We start from the raw sequence: 3,047 nt of genomic DNA, 5'->3' as shown, positions 1-3,047 counted from the left end.
GTTTGTTGACTTTGCCCAGATTATTCATTTCTTTTGGTAGATGTCTAAAGATGGTTGTCACAGTCCTCTATTATTCTTACATATTCTTCTGATATAATCTTAATGCGCTTTGGTATATTATCTTGGTTTTATGCTGTTGTTAATAATAAAAGTATTTTCTGATGCGGGCAAAACTCAAATCTGAAGAAGCAAATAGGGCTGCAATGGAAGCTCAGAGAAGAGAAGAAAAAGAGGCTACAGAAAGGGAGGCCAATGAAGCGTCAAGCCAGGCTGCTGTTCAGAAGGAAGCTTTAGGATTGCAAACTAAAGCCAAAACCAAGGAATCTGAATTTGAAAAACTAATAAATTCAGCATCAGCAGGTAATTTGGCTACCAGGCAAATATAGCAACCTTGTACTGATCTATAGATATAATCATTTTCCCTTTTATCTAAAAATCTAGTTTAGCCCTAGTTTTCACAAAGATCAGCTAGGTTTTGGCAATAGTTCATTTTTGACACTTCACTGTATTCCCCTCAGTTTTTTTCAGTTTATTCATGTTCTCTGTACTCTTTTAAGAATTTTTCTGTTATCTGATGCGTGAAAGGGGCTATTGGTGGTAGGTGACATTACTAAAGCTGCAGAAGCTGCGCTAAAGTTGGAGCGGGAAAGATTAAAAAAGTTGGAAGACTTGGATGAAGGAAACAAGGCATTAGGATTGAATGTAAATAAGGTTTGCTCTCTATATTGTAATTCATATTTATTTGAAAATTCTTAATCTCTTACCATTATGGTGCAATTGTTAATGATTTGTTATCATTGGCTATCGTCCACTTTCTAAATTGCATTGAATTTACTTCATCCAATGTATTTATATCTGTTTTAAATGTATAGTATTGAATTTAAATAATGTTTTCTGCCTATATTGTAATTCATATTTATTTGAAAATTCTTAATCGCTTACCATTATGGTGCAATTGTGAATGGTTTGTTGTCATTGGCTATCGTCCACTTTCTAAATTTAATTGAATTTACTTCATTCAGTGTATTTATATATGTTTTAAATATATAGTACTGAAAGAATGTATTTATACACTAAATTCAAATGAGATTTAACTGGATTTCGTAAACATGGATGTTACTGTATATTAAATTTCTTACTTATCATTCCACAGTTATTGCTATGTATGATTGTCATTTTTAAGCATATCTCATGTTTTTTTCTTCTTAAAGTTCTTTTTGATATGTTAAATATTTATTTTCTCACATAATGTTATTTCTTTTCAGGATTATGTTCGCCATGAAAGAAATATCTCTAAATTGATACGGCAGATTATAGGAACTAATGATGTTGTCAAGTAATATTGGATTTCTGTCCATCAATCTACATATTTTTATTCAACAACTAGTTATCTAATTAGCTTATTATCATGTTACTTACCTAGTTGGTTTTCACATAATGTGTTTTCTTTCTCATGTAAATGACTAAATTGTTTCACATAAATATGGTGGAAAGATTTTGCACTTAACGTAATTTTCCTTTTGCAGACAAAAAGCAGCAGAACTTGTCAAGATCCTCAAAAATCCTGCTTACCCTCAATCTATCAGTGCTGGAGCATTTGCTAGAAAGGTACGTTTAGTTTATTATATCTTTGGATCAGATTCTTGTCTCTTTGCTTTATTTGGTGATTGAGAGAGCGGAAACAAAATTTGAGAATATGTCTCTTTTCTGACATACACTATACATGTGTAGATATGATATGAGATATGGTTCTTCATATCAAGGGACTAGAAATGTTGTGCATGCATTGTTACTAAAATACACTTTTTGACGGCAGTGTGTAGAATTTTATTCTGTTGAGTATATAGAAATCATGTGGGGAGTTCTTATATTGTTCACTAGTCATTTCATTAAATGGTTTATGTATAAAACTGCATCCTGAGAAGCAACTAGAATGAGGGGTAAAGTGTTCAAATAATAGAATATAGGTAATAGAGGGGTATAGGTAAAGTGGTCATATTGTTGATTTCTATTAATTGCTTTTTTGGTTATCAACTAATTTCTTTACATCAATTGGAATGGATAATACAGAATGCAGCAATCATCATCATCATCACAATCACGTACACAATGCTGCTGTCACTAGTGTTACTATTGTTTCCAAAGGAACCCTCGATATTGATGAGGTGATTAACTATTACTTTGTTATGCCTATAACCATATTACCTTTACAGTGTCGTTGCCTGTTGGCTTTTAGTTCAGCCAATAGTTATCAAGGCAGTGAATCTTTTGAATTAGTCCTTATTTATTATCCACTGGGTATTCTTTCTTTAGGTGCATACATAAATACTTGGATGCCTATTTTACAGACATACATTTCAACATATCATATTGGTCGAAATTCAATGAAAGTTTTCTACGCTGGTTTTTTCTTTTGAAACAAAAATTTGTTGTAATAATATAATCCGTCGATACAAGAAGTCTTGTGTTGTGCTTTAGAATTATGCTGCTGAATATTTTTTTCATTTTCATTAATCTTTATGTATCGATAAAGTTCTTTAGGTATCATAAATCTAAAAATAGTAATGTTTAGCGTTCTGGAGCTGCTCGGGGATTGAGTGAGATCAGTTTATTAATTTGAGAAAGATTAAATTTCATATCTTGTTAGATGCAACTTATGTCTGTTCTTGATTATCTGAATTCAGGGCATAACACTAAATATTTTGATACTTTTTGTATTTAAATATAATACATAGTGCTTTTAAATATCCTACAATTGGTAGACATGATTTCATTTAGCTTTAGCTAGACATGATTTGCATTCTACGAATTTAATATAGTCAATACATATATAATTTTTTGTGTTGGAATTATTTCTAATTGAGAGAATACAAAGAGAAAATTTAGAGATGTTGTAAGTGTGAGAATATGGATTTAGATTACCTTTTCTTTAGTCCTTTTGTTGGCCTTTGTGTATGAAATTTGGATTTTACAGATTTGATTTATGCATATTCTAGAATCTAAATTTATCAGGCTTTTATTCATGTGAAAATTTATTATATTGATTG

The 3,047-nt window shown here is 30.8% G+C and overlaps 1 long non-coding RNA gene across 1 annotated transcript; it reads left to right on the top strand.

The window, feature by feature from the left end:
• Positions 1 to 253: 253 nt before the first annotated feature.
• LOC133821535 (uncharacterized) lies at positions 254 to 1,610 on the top strand. The gene is made up of 4 exons (XR_009887654.1): positions 254 to 360; positions 602 to 711; positions 1,266 to 1,336; positions 1,527 to 1,610. It is a non-coding gene; the product is annotated as an uncharacterized LOC133821535 (long non-coding RNA).
• The last annotated feature ends 1,437 nt before the right edge of the window (positions 1,611 to 3,047 follow it).

This window comes from Humulus lupulus, chromosome 3, assembly GCF_963169125.1.
Source record: "Humulus lupulus chromosome 3, drHumLupu1.1, whole genome shotgun sequence".
NCBI classification, from domain to species: domain Eukaryota; kingdom Viridiplantae; phylum Streptophyta; class Magnoliopsida; order Rosales; family Cannabaceae; genus Humulus; species Humulus lupulus.
The sequence above is the reverse complement of the archived record's forward strand: the minus strand, read 5'-3'. Positions and strand labels throughout refer to the sequence as shown.